This window comes from Ovis canadensis, chromosome 2, assembly GCF_042477335.2.
Source record: "Ovis canadensis isolate MfBH-ARS-UI-01 breed Bighorn chromosome 2, ARS-UI_OviCan_v2, whole genome shotgun sequence".
NCBI lineage: Eukaryota > Metazoa > Chordata > Mammalia > Artiodactyla > Bovidae > Ovis > Ovis canadensis.
Window position 1 is genome coordinate 184,249,694 of NC_091246.1, and position 18,275 is coordinate 184,267,968.

The following is an 18,275-nucleotide window of genomic DNA, read 5'->3' on the forward strand; positions in this document are numbered from 1 at the left end:
GTTCAAGCTCATTTTCAAAGAATACAAGCTAAACTGCAAATACATTTTTTAAGTTATCAACCTGGTGACGATAATGCAAAGTGCAGGCTAATGTGCAAAGAACAATGTACGCTTGTACATTGCTAGTGAAAATGAAAGTTGCTTAGACATGTCTGACTCTGTGAGACCCCACAGACTATACAGTCCATGGAATTCTCCAGGCCAAAATACTGGAGTGAGTAGCCTTTCCCTTCTCCAGGGGATCTTCCCAACCCAGGGACTGATCCCAGGTCTCCCGCATTGCAGATGGATTCTTTACCAGCTGAGCCACATTGCTAATATAGGAGTAAAATGTGAAAATTGTTTTACAATGGCTTGGCAATACATGTTTCCAATTACCTATTGCTGACTAATTAAAATATTCCAAAATGTAGTGGCTTAAATCTACAACAATGTATTATGTCTCACATTTCTGTGAGTTGGCTGTGTGGTCTTTCATGTCATGAAATGTTGGCTGAGGCCACACATGCAGCTGCACTCAGCTGGGAGCCCAGCCAGGGATGGATTGCCTAAGGCTTCGTTTCTTTTCCATATGGCCTTTCTCTCCATTTGGCCTCTCATCATTCAAGAGCCTAGCCCAAGGATCCTTCATGTCAACTGGATTCCAAGAAAGCAAATATGGAAGCTGACAGATCTCTTACGGAGTAAGTCTGGAAGCGATGGTATGCTGGAGCCCATTGGTCATATATGCTATCTCTTTCCAACCACATGCTCTGTAATACCACATTGGTAGCTCAAAATCAGTCATGCTGGCAGCACTTACACCACGTGCTCAGTTATTCAGTCATGTCCAACTCTTTGCAACCCTTTGGACCATAGCCTACCAGGCTCCTTTGTCCACAGGATTTTTCAGGCAGGCACACTGGAGTGTGTTGCCATTTCCTCTACAGGGGATCTTCCTGTCCTACGGATCAAACCTACATCTCCTGTGTCTTCTGCATTTCAGGTGGATTCTTAGAAATTGGCAAATGCTCTAAATCAGGACTTTTAATTATTTTTCAAAAAGCTGAAAGACACACAGCTTCACATCCATCACATTCTGTTTCTTCAAGCAAGTCACAAATCCAGCCGAGAGTTCCTGTGGGAGAAGAAACAAATTTTACCTCTTGATCTGAGGAATGACAAAGAATTTGTGACCATATTTAACCCAACAGAGTCTTCTCTCTGGCCACAAATTATTTATATTCTTTCTCATGCAAAACAAAACAAAACAGACCACCTCCCAAGACACCTCAAAGTCTCATTCCAAGAAAGCATCAGCCTCAAAGTTCAATATTTCTAACTAACAAAAACCTACTATATAGCCCAGGGAATTCTGCTCAATATTCTGTAACAACCTAAATGGGAAAAAAGAATTTGAAAAAGAATAGATAGATGTATATGTATATCTGAATCATTTTGCTGTACATCTAAAGTTAACACAACATTATTAATCAACTATTGTTGTTGTTTAGTCCCTAAGTTGTATCTGACTTTGTGACCCCATGGACTGTAGACTACCAGGCCCCTCTGCCCATGGGACTTCTCAGGCAAGAATACTGGAGTGGGTTTCTATTTCCTTCTCCAGGGGATCTTCCCTACCCAAGGATCAAACCTGTGTCTCCCGCTTGGCAGGTAGGTTCTTTACCACTGAATCACCTGCAAAGCCCCATAATCAACTATACCCTGGTATAAAATTAAAAAACTTTAAAAATGTTTTAAATAATAAAATAAATACCCACTTTGGAATTAAATTTTTTAAAATCTCAATATTTCATGACCTGAATCATGCTAAGATGTGACTACAGCTCCTCTGGGTCTAGAAAGCTGTGAATTGTGAACTTTCCCAACTTGCCTCCACTCTTCCACCCCTACCAGGCATTCAATGGTGAGAACTGGACAGGAAAGTCACCATGGATGCTCCTATTCAACAACACAGAGAACAGGTTTATAGCAATTCTGAAATTTGCCTGGATATTAGATGAGAAATCCTCTATACCCCACCCCCCAGCTCTGGGCCTGGGAGCTCTGCTAGGGCTGAAATATGTCAAGTGACTTCTCATCCCCCTGGCTTCTCTAGCTGACCTCTATTCATTCAGGAGTCTATGGCAAAGTTCTTTACAGAATGCTAGCTGGTTTCTAGAGAGTGACAGGAGAAACTGCTATGTCTCTCAAAGGCTAGGTCTGCTGATTCACATTGTTGTACAGCAAAAACCAACACAACACTGTAAGGCAATTTTCCTCCAATTAAAAAATAATTTTTTAAAAAAGGCTAGGCCTGGAATAGCAATAGTGTCTTTTTTTTTTTAATTTTAAAATCTTTAATTCTTACATGCGTTCCCAAACATGAACCCCCCTCCCACCTCCCTCCCCATAACATCTCTCTGGGTCATCCCCATGCACCAGCCCCAAGCATGCTGTATCCTGCGTCAGACATAGACTGGCAATTCGATTCTTACATGATAGTATACATGTTAGAATGCCATTCTCCCAAATCATCCCACCTTCTCCCTCTCCCTCTGAGTCCAAAAGTCCATTATACACATCTGTGTCTTTTTTGCTGTCTTGCATACAGGGTTGTCATTGCCATCTTTCTAAATTCCATATATATGTGTTAGTATACTGTATTGGTGTTTTTCTTTCTGGCTTACTTCACTCTGTATAATTGGCTCCAGTTTCATCCATCTCATCAGAACTGATTCAAATGAATTCTTTTTAACGGCTGAGTAATACTCCTTTGTGTATATGTACCACAGCTTTCTTATCCATTCATCTGCTGATGGACATCTAGGTTGCTTCCATGTCCTGGCTATTATAAACAGTGCTGCGATGAACACTGGGATACATGTGTCTCTTTCAATTCTGGTTTCCTCGGTGTGTATGCCCAGCAGTGGGATTGCTGGGTCATAAGGCAGTTCTATTTGCAATTTTTTAAAGGAATCTCCACACTGTTCTCCATAGTGGCTGTACTAGTTTGCATTCCCACCAACAGCGTAGGAGGGTTCCCTTTTCTCCACACCCTCTCCAGCATTTATTGCTTGCAGATTTTTGGATCACAGCCATTCTGACTGGTGTGAAGTGGTACCTCATTGTGGTTTTGATTTGCATTTCTCTAATAATGAGTGATATTGAGCACCTTTTCATGTGTTTGTTAGCCATCCGTATGTCTTCTTTGGAGAAATGTCTATTTAGTTCTTCGGCCCATTTTTTGATTGGGTCGTTTATTTTTCTGGAATTGAGCTGCATAAGTTGCTTTTATATTTTTGAGATTAGTTGTTTGTCAGTTGCTTCATTTGCTATTATTTTCTCCCATTCAGAAGGCTGTCTTTTCACCTTGCTTATATTTTCCTTTGTTGTGCAGAAGCTTTTAATTTTAATTAGATCCCATTTGTTTATTTTTGCTTTTATTTCCAGAATTCTGGGTGGTGGATCATAGAGGATCCTGCTGTGATTTATGTCAGAGAGTGTTTTGCCTATGTTCTCCTCTAGGATTTTATAGTTTCTGGCCTTACATTTAGATCTTTAATCCATTTTGAGTTTATTTTTGTGTGCGGTGTTAGAAAGTGATCTAGTTTCATTCTTTTACAAGTGGTTGACCAGTTTTCCCAGCACCACTTGTTAAAGAGATTGTCTTTACTCCGTTGTATATTCTTGCCTCCTTTGTCAAAGATAAGGTGTCCATAGGTGTGTGGATTTATCTCTGGGCTTTCTATTTTGTTCCATTGATCTATATGTCTGTCTTTGTGCCAGTACCATACTGTCTTGATGACTATGGCTTTGTAGTAGAGCCTGAAGTCAGGCAAGTTGATTCCTCCAGTTCCATTCTTCTTTCTCAAGATTGCTTTGGCTATTCGAGGTTTTTTGTATTTCCATACAAATCTTGAAATTATTTGTTCTAGTTCTGTGAAAAATATGGCTGGTAGCTTGATAGGGATTGCACTGAATTTGTAAATTGCTTTGGGTAGTATACTCATTTTCACTATATTGATTCTTCCGATCCATGAACATGGTATATTTCTCCATCTATTAGTGTCCTCTTTGATTTCTTTCATCAGTGTTTCATAGTTTTCTATATATAGGTGTTTAGTTTCTTTAGGTAGATATATTCCTAAGTATTTTATTCTTTTCGTTGCAATGGTGAATGGAATTGTTTCCTTAATTTCTTTTTCTATTTTCTCATTATTAGTGTATAGGAATGCAAGGGATTTCTGTGTGTTGATTTTATATCCTGCAACTTTACTATATTCATTGATTAGCTCTAGTAATTTTCTGGTGGAGTCTTTAGGGATTTCTATGTAGAGGATCATGTCATCTGCAAACAGTGAGAGTTTTACTTCTTCTTTTCCAATTTGGATTCCTTTTATTTCTTTTTCTGCTCTGATTGCTGTGGCCAAAACTTCCAGAACTATGTTGAATAGTAGCGGTGAAAGTGGGCACCCTTGTCTTGTTCCTGACTTTAGGGGAAATGCTTTCAATTTTTCACCATTGAGGATAATGTTTGCTGTGTGTTTGTCATATATAGCTTTTATTATGTTGAGGTATGTTCCTTCTGCAATAGTGTCTTCATACTAGTGTTTCTATATTTAGCAAATAAAAATACCAAATTCCTCATGAAAAGATGCTCAACATCACTGATTCTTAAAAGAAAATCACAATGGGATATAACTTTACACCTGTCAGAATGGCTATCATCAAAAAGTCTACAAATGACATATTAGTAAGGAAATGAGAAAAGGGGAACCTTTGTAAACTATTGGTGGGAAAGTAAATTAGTGCAGCTACTGTGGAAAACAGTATGGAGCATCCTCAAAAACCCAAAAATAGGACTAGCATATGATCCAGCAATTCTACTCTTGAGTATATATCTCTAAAAAATGAAAATACTAATTCAAAATATACAGGCACCCCAATGTTCATTGAACACTATTTATAGCAGCCAGGACATGGATGTAACCCAGGTGTCCATCAACAGACAAATGGATTAAGAAGATTGACTCAGTCATAAGAAGAATGAAATTCTGCCATTTGTAGCAATGTGGACGGACCTAGAGAATATGTTATGTTAGTGACATAAATCAGACAGGGAAAGATAAATACTATAGGATATCATTTACATGTGGAATCTAAAAAATAATACAAATTAATGTATGTGCTAAACAGAAACACAAACAGATACAGAAAACAAACTTGTGGTTATCAAAGGGGGGAGGTAGAGGGGGAGAGACAAATTAGGAATATGGGATTAACATATACAAACTACTATGTATAAAATAGATAAGCAACAAGAATATATTGTATAGCACAGGGAATTATAGCCATTATCTTGTAATAACTTACAATTGAGCATAATATGCAAAAATATTGAGTCATTATGCTGTACACATGAAGATCATATCTTATAAATCATCTATATATCAATAAAATGGTACAGAATACCCAGTTAAATCTGAATGTCAGATAAGTCACAAATAATATTTTAGTATAAGTATGTCCCATTTTTCTGTTTGTTTGATATTCTAATTTTACTGAGCATTTTGTATTTTACCTGGCAATTCTATTTTCACCACATTCAGAAGGTCAAAGTAAGTCACTCAAGGATAAGGAAAGGAGACATCACTTTTTTTTGTTTGTGTCATCTTAGTTGCATCATGTGGGATCTTTCATTGCAGCGTGGGTTCTCTCATTGTGGCACATGGGCTCCAGAGCAAGCACGCTTCAGTAGTCGCAGCACATGAGTTTGACTGCTTTGAGGCTTATGGGATCTTAGTTCCCTGACCAGGGATTGAACCCATATCCCCTGCATTGAAAGGTGGTTTCTTAACCACTGGATGATGAGGGAAGTCCTGAGACATCACTTTAAAAATTTTTAATTTATTTATTATTGAAGTATAGTTTATGTACAATGTTGTATTAATTTCTGCTGTACAGCAAAGTGATTCAGTTACACACATACATACAGTCTTTTTTATGTTCTTTTCCATAATGGCTTATTACATGGCATTGAATACAGATCCTCATGCTATCCTGTAGGACCTTGTTGATTATCCATTCTGTATATAACAGCTTGCATCTGCTAACCCCAGCCTCCCACTCCATTCCCCCCTCATCCTTTCTCCTCCTTGGCAACCATAAGTCTGTCCTCTAGAGACACCACTTATTGACGGATGAGTGGCATTGCTTGTACAGGGAGAGGAGAAGTTAATGATGGCTATTTTTCAGACTATCACACTTAGCCAAAAACCTTGAAAATGTGCACCTCATTATAAAACCAATGATTCTATTTCTAGGGATTTTTTAAAACATATGATTAAAGATGTGTCAAAGATTTAGCTACATGAAAGTTCATTGTAGAACTGCTTTTAGTGGTGAAAAATAGGAACAACCTAGATGTACAAAGATAAGAAATAAGTATATTTATAGTGGCCCTAGTATGCTCAAGCACTGAGTTGAGCCCTGAAGAGATAGTGGACAACATGGAAAACCTGCGGTCTCAGAAATTTTAAAGGCTAAAGGCACAAGGTTGACATTAAACAGATAATCATATATTTGACTAATTGACTGTAAGTGTGCTAATTACCACAAAGGAAAACTACTGGGTGCTATGGAATCACCACGGGATCTAAACTATTGGGGACTGATTTAGGAGAAGGAGAAGGAAATAAAGAGAAAAGATGAGGGAAGAGAGCACTAAGCAGAGTGAAGAGCAAAAGGATTCTAAATATATATTTATTTACATGTAAAGATGATCATAATAAATGGATATGAGATGCTCATGAGACATCTAAGCGGAGATGCCGAATTGCATTTAGATATACAAGTTGGGACCCTGGGGAAGGTTAGATCTGGATATATATACTTCGAAGTTACCAGTCTATAGTAGTCACTAGGCAGTGATATAGGAAAATCAGGGGAGTAGGGTATCACAAAGTGGCTTCCTACATGGTGCTAGTGGTAAAGAACTTGCCTGCCAATGCAGGAGTCATAAGAGACATGGGTTTGACCCCTAGGTGGGGAAGATCACCTGGAGGAGGCCATGGCAACTCATTTCAGTATTCTTGCTTAGAGAAACCCATGGACAGAGGAGCCTGGAGGGCTACCGTCCATAGAGTGGCAAAGAGTTGAACATGACTGAAGAACCATACCATGACTTAGCACGTACACATGCATGCAGGGTATCACAGAAGCCAAAAAAGTTTCGAGGAGATCATGGTCACTTGGGAGAAAAGCCACTGAGTTGTTACATAGATGAAGGCAAAATGTGACCACTGAGTGGTAACATGGAGGTCACTAATGAATCTTTTAGAAGGTTCAGATGTAGTGGGGAGGACAAAGGCCTATATGAAATAGACTGAAAACAGGTGATGCAGTGGGGAAAGGCATTCATTTGAGAAGTTTTTCTGTGAGAGAGCAGGAAAATGGGGTAGCAACTAAACAGGAATGGGAGGTCAAGAGCAGGTTTGTTGGCTGAAGGACACAACCCCCTAGAAAGAGGGAAACTGATAATTCAGGAGAGAGACATCTATTTGTGGGAGTAAAGTCTTTGAGAAAGTGAAAGGGGATGAGGTACAGAGTACAAGGAAAGGGTTGGCTTTATCTAGGAACAGGTATGTTTCCTCCTATGATAGCAGATGAAAGACACTGGGTGCTGATTCAAGAGGCTGCAGAGACACGGTGAAAGGAAAATGAGAAAGTGTCCATTTACTTCTATTTCTCATGAAGAATGAATCAAACCCACCAGTAAGAAGGGAAAGAAGGAAAGGGGAAATTAGAACAGGTTCTCTGAGTATATTATACATCTCATGTTGATCCTGCTAATTTGAAAATTAATGCACATATAGACTCTCACTTACCCAATAAACTTTGAAGTTTCTCAAGATCTCAAACAAGAAAAAAGTGAATAGGCTCGGTCCCAAGAACAACAGTGTAAAAATCAAGATGGATTTATTGAGGAATTTTATTTAAAAACCTTAAAGGAGTTTTATAATCATATATTAAAATTCATCAGTGTCAATTCAGCAACAGGAAAATTCTGAAGTCATAGAAGGAAGTACACATGAAAGTATTGTTCAGTTCTGCATCTTAGCCAGAATTAACAGAGATCCAGTGATGGGCTTCCCAGGTGGTGCTAATGGTAAAGAACCTCCCTGCCAATGCAGGAGATGTAAGAAATGTGGGTTTGATCCCTGGGTCCCTGGAAGGAGAGCACGGCAACCCACTCCAGCATTCTTGCTGAAGAATCCCATGGAAAGAGCAGCCTGGCAAGATACAGTCCATGGGATCACACAGAGTTGGACATGACTAAAGCGATGCATGCGCACACAATGATGTCTGTTTTAGTGACTTAGCCAATGAAGTAAATTGCTTATTTCCATATTAGCAAAGAGACTGAATAAGTAATTGGATAACACCTTTCTTGTGACCAAGGCAGACTGGACATGAATAGACTCGTGAGATAAAGTCAATGTGATAAAATGCAATACACTACTGTAAATGCAAAATTAGCTAACTTGACACTAAGAGTTGACACTCCTGGGAGTATTTTTTCAGAAGCTATTAGAAAAAATGAAATCTGAGAAGAACTTTTGGGTCATCAATGCCCTATATTTAGAATCTTCAAATAATCATAGATCTCAGCACTTTGTCAACAAGGGAGACATAGAATGGGGTTACATCACCTTTTCATTGGTTTTCTTTCTTGTTGAACACACTGAAAAATTTGTGATGGGACAGATCCCATTCTAAATCTTAAAAACAGATGTTATAATTTTCACATGAAATTAAAAATACATTATGACAATTTAACATGTAATAGTAACATTACATTGCAATACAAATTTTTAAAGAGCAACCATTCATTGAGGACTTAGGTACCAAGCACTGTTCTTTGTACCTGGTATATGTATTATCTTACATAAACTTCGAAACTCCTAAAGCACCTTTATGAGGTAGTTTCTATTACTACCTACATTTTGCAAAAGACAAACTTGGTTCATCTAATCCAGTGTACTAAGATACACTGTTACAAATATTGTATACCTCTTCCATGTCAAGTATATTACTGCATTCAGGGGATTTTGTACAGTAAAAAAAGAAGGCCCAGTGCCAAAGAATTGATTCTTTCGAACTGTGGTGCTGGAGAAAACTCTTGAGAGTCCCTTGAACTGCAAGGAGATCAAACAAGTCAATCGTAAAGGAAATTAGGAGGAGGAGGAGGTTACCATTAACCCCAACATAGAGCTGCCAGAACTTACACAGAACTGGAAAATAAACTCTTGGAGGACACAAACAGAACCTTGTGCACCAGGACCCAGGAGAAAGGAGCAGTAACACCAGAAAAGACTGACTCAGACTTGCCTGTAAGTGTCCAGGGAGTCTCCAGCTGAGGAGTGGGTCAGTGGTGGTCTGCTGCAGGGTTGGGGGCCCTGAGTGTAGCAGTACATGCTACACTTTTGAAGGAGGTCACCATTATCTTCATCACCTCCACCATAGTTCGGTGCCACTTAAATAACAGGGAGGGAACACAGCTCCACTCATCAACAGAAAATTGGATTCAAAATTTACTGAGCATGATAGGCCCATCAGAACAAGACCCAGTTTTCCCCTCAGTCAGACTCTCCCATCAGGAAGCTTCCATAAGCTTCTTATCCTTCTCCATTACAGGGCAGACAGACTGAAAACCACAAGCACAGAAAACTAACCAATCTAATCACATGAACCACAGCCTTGTAAACTCAATGAAATTATGATCCATGGAGTGTAAGGCCACCCAAGACAGACAGGTCATGGTGGAGAGTTCTGACAAAATGTGGTCCACCGGAAAAAGGAATGGCAAACCACTTCAGTATTCTTGCTTTGAGAACCCCATGAACAGTACGAAAAGGCAAAATGATAGGATACTGAAAGATGAACTCCCCAGGTCAGTAGGTGCCCAATATGCTACTGGAGATCAGAAGAGAAATAACTCCAGAAAGAATGAAGAAACGGAGCCAAAGCAAAAACAACACCCAGTTGTGGATGCAACTGCTGATGGAAGCAATGTCCAATGCTATAAAGAGCAATATTGCATAGGAATCTGGAATGTTAGGTCCACGAATCAAGGCAAATTGGAAGTGGTCAAATAGGAGATGGCCAGAGTGGACGTTGACATTTTAAGAATCAGCAAACTAAAATGGACTGGAGTGGGTGAATTTAACTCAGATGACCATTATATCTACTACTGTGGGCAAGAATCCCTTAGAGAAAATGGAATAGGCATCATAGGCAAACAAAGAGTCCAAAATGCAGTATTTGGATGCAATCTCAAAAATGATAGAATGATCTCTGTTCATTTCCAAGGCAAACCATTCAATATCACAGTAATCCAAGTCTATGCCTCGACCAGTAATGCTGAAGAAGCTGAAGTTGAATGGTTCTATGAAGACCTACAAGACCTTCTAGAACTAACACCCATAAAAGATGTTCTTTTCATTATAGGGAACTGGAATGCAAAAGTAGGAAGTCAAGAAACACCTGGAGTAACAGGCAAATTTAGCCTTGCAGTACAGAATGAAGCAGGGCAAAGGCTAACAGAGTTTTGCCAAGAGAACGCAATGGTCATAGCAAACACCTTTTTCCAACAACATACAAGAAGATTCTACACATGGACATCACCAGATGGTCAATACTGAAATCAGATTGATTATATTCTTTGCAGCTGAAGATGAAGAAACGCTATTCTTTCAGCAAAAACAAGACCAGGAGCTGTCTGTGGCTCAGATCATGAATTCCTTATTGCCAAATTAAGACTTAAATGGAAGAAAGTAGGGAAAACCACTAGACCATTCAGGTATGAGCTAAATCAAATCCCTTACAATTATACACAGGAAGTGAGAAATAGATTTAAAGGACTAGGGGCAGTCCTAAGATGGCAGAGGAATAGGATGGGGAGACCACTTTCTCCCCCACAAATTCATCGAAAGAACACTTGAACGCTGAGCAAATTCCACAAAACAAATTCTGAACGCTGGCAGAGGACACCAGGCACCCAGAAAGGCAGCCCATTGTCTTCAAAAGGAGGTAGGATGAAATATAAAAGGTAAAAAGAGAGACAAAAGAGTTAGGAATGGAGACCCATCCCACGAGGGAGTCGTAAAAGAGAAGAAGTTTCCAAACACAAGGAAACCCTCTCACCAGTGGATCTGTGGGGAGTGTTGGAATCTCAGAGTGGAACCTCAATGTTGGAACCTCAACATAACTGGGAGGATAAATAAATAAATAAATAAACAAAACCCACGTGCCTAATGGCAACTCCCAGCGGAGAAGTAGCCCAGACGCTTGGTCCACCACCAGCAAGCGGGGGCTAAACAGGGAGGCATGGGCTGCATTGCTAAGGGTAAGGACGGGGCCTGAATGCCCTGAGGGCAATCTGAGGGAGCTAACGTGAGATAGCAACCCAAACTGTGGGATAACCAGAGAGAGAGAGAAAAAAAAAAGAGAGAGAGAGAGAGAGAACTTTCCTGTGAAAAGCCCTAACCTAAGGCAGGCAATGGCACCCCACTCCAGTATTCTTGCCTGGCAAATCCCATGGATGGAGGAGCCTGGTGGGCTGCAGTCCATGGCGTTGCTTAGTGTTGAACATGACTGAGCGACTTCACTTTGACTTTTCACTTTCCTCCATTGGAAAAGGAAATGGCAACCCATTCCAGTGTTCTTGTCTGGAGAGTCCCAGGGATGGGGGAGCCTGGCAGGCTGCCATCTATGGGGTCGCACAGAGTCGGACACGACTGAAGTGACTTAGCAGCAGCAGCAAGGCACTGCCAGGCCTGCTCATAGAACAAAGGACTGAGCAAATACCCGAGGAGAGATAGCCAGCTGCAGACTGGCCCATCCCTTGCCGGAGGCAGGGAGGCAGGGAGGCAGGCGGGCAACAGCCAGAGCCAGAAAGGGGCAATCTCGGTCTCAGAGACAGCATCCTCTACCAAATCGCGAGCAGGCTCCCAGTTGCTAACCAAGTCTTACTGGGTCCTGGACAGTTGACATCCACTAGGAGGGTCGCAGCCAGAGATCACCTCCCCAGAGAGGCACGCTGCATACCTGAGATGGCACTCCTGCTGCACACCCAGGAAATTAAGTGGCTGGGACGCGGGAGGCAATAAGGTGCACCACACCTGGGGAGTGTGTGCTTGTTAAGCACCTGGTCACGTGAGCTGCTCGGACCTAGGAAGGGCACAAAACACAGGACCCACTGAGTCTGTGCCTTTGTGGAGTATCCAAGAACCTGAACCCCACAACCCAGGGCCTACTATAGACAGTTCCCCTGCAGAGCAACCTGGAGCTTGAGCAGTGTAGACTGGGTAAGCGCACATGCCATGAGCAGGGGCAGATCCAGTGTGGCCAAGACACTGCAAGCACTCTCAACACATGCCAGTGATATTTGTTTGCGGTTTTCCTCCCCCCCCTCCCCCCCGCCCCCCAGCACGACTGAACAAGTGAGCCTAAATAAGTGGCCACTTTCAACACCTTGTGTCAGGGCATAAATTAAACACTGAAGAGACTTGCAAACAGAAGAAGCCAAAATAAACAGAGGGAACCGCTTTGGAAATGACAGGTGCAACAGATTAAAACCCTGTAGTTAGTACCAACTACATTAAAAGGGGCCTATAGATCTTGAAAAGTAAAAGCTGGAACAAGGAACTATCTGAAACTGAACTGATCCCACACTGCCCACAACAGCTCCAGAGAAATTCCTAGATATATTTTCACTATTACCATTTTTTTAATTTAAAAAAATTTTTAAATTTTAAAGTCTGCTATTACCCCTTTAATTTTCATTTTTATAACCTACTATTAACTTGCAAAAAAAAGACCCTATTTTTAAAGCAAAGTGCATATACATTTTTTATAATTTTTGTGATTTTGTTTTGTTGTTTTAATACTGTATTTTGAGTCTCACCTCTACTCTAGATTTTTAATCTTTGCTTTTTGGTATTTGTTATCAATTTTGTACCTTGAAGAATCCAATCTTCGATACCCATTTTTACTTAGGAGTGTAATTACTGGCTTGATTGCCATCTCCCCCTTTTGACTCTACTTTTTCTCCCGTAGGTCAACTCTATCTCCTTCCTCACCCTTATATTCTCTATACAACTCTGTGAATCTTTTTGGGTATTCTGGGCTATGGAGAACACTTAGGGAACGGATTACTGGCTAGATCTGTCTCTTTCCTTTTGACTCCCCCTCTTCTCCTCCTGGTCACTTCTATCTCTCTCCTTCCTCTTCTCTTCTCCATATAACTCTGCAAATCTTTCTGGGTGTCCCTCATTGTAGAGAATCCATTCTCTATTAACTGAGATGTTTTATCATATGTGCTGTATGGATGGAGAAGTCTTGAGGCTACTGTAAAAATAAGACTGAAAGCCACAGGCAGGAGGCTTAAGTACAAAACCTGAGAAAACCAGAAAACTCCTGACTTCAGGGAACATTATTTGACAAGAGTTCATCCAAAAGCCTCCATACTTACACTAAAACCAACCTGCATCCAAGAGCCAACAGAAGTTACAGAGCAAGACACAGCATGCAAATTCTCCAGCAATGCAGGAACATAGCCCTGAACTTTAATATAGAGGGTGCCCAAAGTCACACCAAACCCAAAGACATCTCAAAAGTCACTACTGGACACTTCATTGCACTCCAGAGAGAAGAGATCCAGCTCCACCCACCAGAACACCAATGCAAGCTTCCTTAACTAGGATAACTTGACAAGCCACTCTTCCAACCCCACCTACAGGGAGGAACCTCCACAATAAAGAGGAACCACAAACTGCCAGAATACAGAAAGGCCACCCCAAACACAGCAATCTAAACAAGATGAAGAGGCAGAAAATATTCAGCAGGTAAAGGAACATGATAAATGCCCACTAAACCAAACAAAAAAGGAGGAGATAGGGAGTCTACCTGAAAAAGAATTTACAATAATGATAGTAAAAATGATCCAAAATCTTGAAAACAAAATGGAGTTACAGATAAATAGTCTGGAGACAAGGATTGAGAAGATGCAAGAAATGTTTAATAAGGACCTAGAAGAAATAAAAAAGAGTCAATCAATAATGAATAATGCAATAAATGAGATAAAAACACTCTGGAGGCAACAAATAGTAGAATAACTGAGGCAGAAGTAGGATAAACGAGGTAGAAGATAGAATGGTGGAAATAAATGAAGCAGAGAGGAAAAAAGAAAAAAGAATTAAAAGAATGAGGACAACCTCAGAGACCTCTGGGACAATGTCACACACTCCAACATTCAAATCATAGGAGTCCTGGAAGAAGACAAAAAGAAAGGCCATGAGAAAATACTTAAGGAGATGATAGTTGAAAACTTCCCTAAAATGGGGAAGGAAATAATCACCCAAGTCCAAGAAACCCAGAGAGTCCCAAACAGGATGAACCCAAGGCAAAACACCCCATGACACACATTAATCAAATTAACAAAGATCAAACACAAAGAACAAATATTAAAAGCAGCACAGGGAAAACAGCAATGGGATTCCCAAAAGGATAACAGCTGATCTTTCAATAGAAACTCTTCAGGCAAGAATGGAATGGCAGGACATACTTAAAGTGGTGGAAGAGAAAAACCTACAACCCAGATTACTGCACCCAGCAAGGATCTCGTTCAAATATGAAGGAGAAATCAAAAGCTTTACAGACAAGCAAAAGCTGAGAGAATTCAGCACCACCAAACCAGCTCTTCAACAAATGCTAAAGGATCTTCTCTAGACAGGAAACATAGAAAAGGTGTATAAACTCAAATCTAAAACAACAAAGTAAATGGCAACAGGATCATACTTAACAATAATTACCTTAAACATAAATGGATTGAATGCCCCAACCAAAAGACAAAGACAGGCTGAATGGATACAAAAACAAGACCCCTATATATGTTGTCTACAAGAGACCCACCTCAAAACAAGGGACACCATACAGACTGAAAATGAAGGGCTGGAAAAAGATATTTCATACAAATGGAGACCAAAATAAAGCAGGAGTAGCAATACTCATATCAGATAGAACAGACTTTGAAATAAAGGCTGTGAAAAGAGAAGAAGAAGGACAGTACACAATGATCAAAGGATCAATCCAAGAAGAAGATATAACAATTATAAATGTATAGGCACTCAACGTAGGAGCACTGCCTTACAAGGCAAATGCTAAAAAAAGAAGATAGGCAAAAAGCAAAGGAGAAAAGGAAAGATATAAGCATCTGAATGCAGAGTTCCAAAGAATAGCAAGAAGAGATAAGAAAGCCTTCTTCAGCAATCATTGCAAAGAAATAGAGGAAAACAACAGAATGGGGAAGACTAGAGATCTCTTCAAGAAAATTAGAGATACCAAGGGAACATTTCATGCAAAGATGGGCTCGATAAAGGAGAGAAATGGTATGGACCTAACAGAAGCAGAAGATATTAAGAAGAGGTGGCAGGAATACACAGAAGAACTGTACAAAAAAGATCTTCATGACCCAGAAAATCATAATGGTGTGATCACTAATCTAGAGCCAGACATCTTGGAACGTGAAGTCAAGTGGGCCTTAGAAAGCATCACTATGAACAAAGCTAGTGGAGGTGATGGAATTCCAGTTGAGCTGTATCAAATCCTGAAAGATGATGCTGTGAAAGTGCTACACTCAATATGCCAGCACATTTGGAAAACTCAGCAGTGGCCACAGGACTGGAAAATGTCAGTTTTCATTCCAATCCCAAAGAAAGGCAATACCAAAGAATGCTCAAACTACTGCACAATTGTACTCATCTCACATGCTAGTAAAGTAATGCTCAAAATTCTCCAAGCCAGGCTTCAGCAATACGTGAACAGTGAACTCCCTGATGTTCAAGCTGGTTTTAGAAAAGGCAGAGGAACCAGAGATCAAATTGCCAACATCCACTGGATCATTGAAAAAGCAAGAGAGTTCCAGAAAAACATCTATTTCTGCTTTATTGACTATGCCAAAGCCTTTCACTGTTTGGATCACAATAAACTGTGGAAAATTCTGAAAGAGATAGGAATACCAGACCACCTGACCTGCCTCTTGAGAAATCTGTATGCAGGTCAGGAAGCAACAGTTAGAACTGGACATGGAACAACAGACTGGTTTCAAATAGGAAAAGGAGTGTGTCAAGGCTGTATACTGTCACCCTGCTTATTTAACTTCTATGCAGAGTACATCATGAGAAACGCTGGACTGGAAGAAGCACAAGCTGGAATCAAGATTTCCGGGAGAAATATCAATAACCTCAGATATGCAGATGACACCACCCTTATGGCAGAAAGTGAAGAGGAGCTAAAAAGCCTCTTGATGAAAGTGAAAGTGGAGAGTGAAAAAGTTGGCTTAAAGCTCCACATTCAGAAAACGAAGATCATGGCATCTGGTCCCATCATTTCATGGGAAATAGGTGGGGAAACAGTGGAAACAGTGTCAGACTTTATTTTTGGGGGCTCCAAAATCACTGCAGATGGTGACTGCAGCCATGAAATTAAAAGATGTTTACTCCTTGGAAGAAAAGTTATGACCAACCTAGATAGTATATTCAAAAGCAGAGACATTACTTTGCTGACTAAGGTCCGTCTAGTCAAGGCTATGGTTTTTCCAGTGGCCATGTATGGATGTGAGAGTTGGACTGTGAAGAAGGCTGAGCGCCAAAGAATTGATGCTTTTGAACTGTGGTGTTGGAGAAGACTCTTGAGAGTCCCTTAGACTGCAAGGAGATCTGACCAGTCCATTCTGAAGGAGATCAGCCCTGGGATTTCTTTGGAAGGAATGATGCTAAAGCTGAAGCTCCAGTACTTTGGCCACCTCATGCGAAGAGTTGACTCATTGGAAAAGACCCTGATGCTGGGAGGGATTGGGGACAGGAGGAGAAGGGGATGACAGAGGATGAGATGGCTGGATGGCATCACTGACTCGATGGATGTGAGTCTGAGTGAACTCTGGGAGATGGTGATGGACAGGGAGGCCTGGTGTGCAGTGGTTCATGGGGTTGCAAAGATTCAGACACGACTGAGTGGCTGAACTGAACTGAACTGATGAAAGGAGAAATTAACAATAACATAACAATAGTGGGAGACTTTGATACACCACTCACATCTATGGATAGATCAACTAAACTGAAAATTAGCAAGGAAACACAAACTTTAAATGATGCAATAGACCAGTTAGACCTAATTGATATCTATAAGACATTTCACCCCAAAACAATGAATTTCACCTTTTTCTCAAATGCACACAGAACCTTCTCCAGGATAGATCACATCCTGGGCCATAAATCTAGCTTAGGTAAATTTTAAAAAGTTGAAATCATTCCAAGCATTTTTTCTGATCACAATGGTGTAAGATTAGATGTCAACTACAGGGGAAAAAAAAAAAAACTATTAAAAATTCCAACATATAGAGGTTAAACAACAAGCTTCTGAATAACCAACAAATCACAGAAGAAATCAAAAAAGAAATCAAAATATGCATAGAAATGAATGAAAATGAAAACACAACAACCCAAAACCTATGGGACATTGTAAAATCAGTGCTAAGGGGAAGGTTCATAGCAATACAAGCTTACCTCAAGTAACAAGAGAGAAGTCAAATAAATAACCTAACTCTATACCTAAAGCAACTAGAAAAGGAAGAAATGAAGAATCCCGTGGTTAGTAGAAGGAAATAAATCATAAAAATTAAGGCAGAAATAAATGAAAAAGAAACAAAGGAGACCATAGCAAAAATCAACAAAGCTAAAAGCTAGTTCTTTGAGAAGATAAATAAAATAGACAAACCATTAGCCAGACTCATCAAGAAACAAAAGGAGAAGAATCAAATTATCAAAATTAGAAATGAAAATGGAGAAAAATTAGAAATGAAAATGGAGAATCACAACAGATAACACAGAAATACAAAGGATCATAAGAGAGTACTATCAGCAACTATATGCCAATAAAATGGGCAAGTTGGAAGAAATGGACAAATTCCTTGAAAAGTATAACTTCCAAAATTGAACCAGGAAGAAATATAAAATCTTAACAGACCCATCACAAGCACAGAAATCAACACTGTAATCAGAAATCTTCCAGCAAACAAAAGCCCAGGACCAGACGGCTTCACAGCTGAATTCTACCAAAAATTTTGCGAAGAGCTAACACCTATCCTTCTCAAACTCTTCCAGAAAATTGCAGAGAAAGGTAAACTTCCAAACTCATTCTATGAGGCCACCATCACCCTAATACCAAAACTAGAC

General features: G+C 40.1%; 1 protein-coding gene across 7 annotated transcripts in view; it reads right to left on the reverse strand.

Moving 5' to 3' along the window:
* Positions 1-1,010: 1,010 nt before the first annotated feature.
* The window catches only part of LOC138434017 (uncharacterized), a 118,706-nt gene continuing 101,441 nt past the window's right edge, over positions 1,011-18,275 (reverse strand). For all 7 annotated transcript variants that reach the window (XR_011254611.1, XR_011254608.1, XR_011254609.1 and 4 more), the window contains one exon: positions 1,011-1,117. The gene's annotated coding sequence lies outside the window, so the exon portion shown is untranslated. The remainder of the gene's footprint in view (positions 1,118-18,275) is intronic.